This window comes from Penaeus monodon, chromosome 20, assembly GCF_015228065.2.
Source record: "Penaeus monodon isolate SGIC_2016 chromosome 20, NSTDA_Pmon_1, whole genome shotgun sequence".
Lineage (NCBI taxonomy): Eukaryota > Metazoa > Arthropoda > Malacostraca > Decapoda > Penaeidae > Penaeus > Penaeus monodon.
This window is the reverse complement of record NC_051405.1, coordinates 18,991,153-18,991,630: the sequence shown is the minus strand read 5'-3', so window position 1 is coordinate 18,991,630 and position 478 is coordinate 18,991,153.

The window sequence follows — 478 nt, the reverse complement described above, 5'->3', positions numbered from 1 at the left end:
TCTTTTTTTTCAATATAATCCTATATTGATAAGCAGAACATACTGCATTAGCCAAACAGCTAAGCTTGACATGTCCAACCTTAAATTTTATTTGCTTACATAGAAATCATATTTTCGTATATTATGTAGTCATTCCAGTTACGTTGTTTGATATCATCATGTTTTCATGATTTGAGGATTTGCCGTCTCATCAATTGATGTGCAAGTTCTTCATTAACAAGTAGGTTTTTAAGGGTCATGATGGCAGGTGTTTATATGAGATTTTCCTTTTTTTCTCCTTGGTTTACAAATTTCTGTAAAAATAAAAGGTGCAAGGGCTGAAAGCTTTTGTCATGTTCTGATGATTTTGACTTGGAGCTCTATAGAAATGGTAATGTAATTTGTTTGTTCCTGTTCATGTTAAAAGATGTTGTAAGGTTGCTTTTTGTAGTTATTTTCATGTAAAGTACCTACCTATACTTTTAAAAGTGGCAACCTC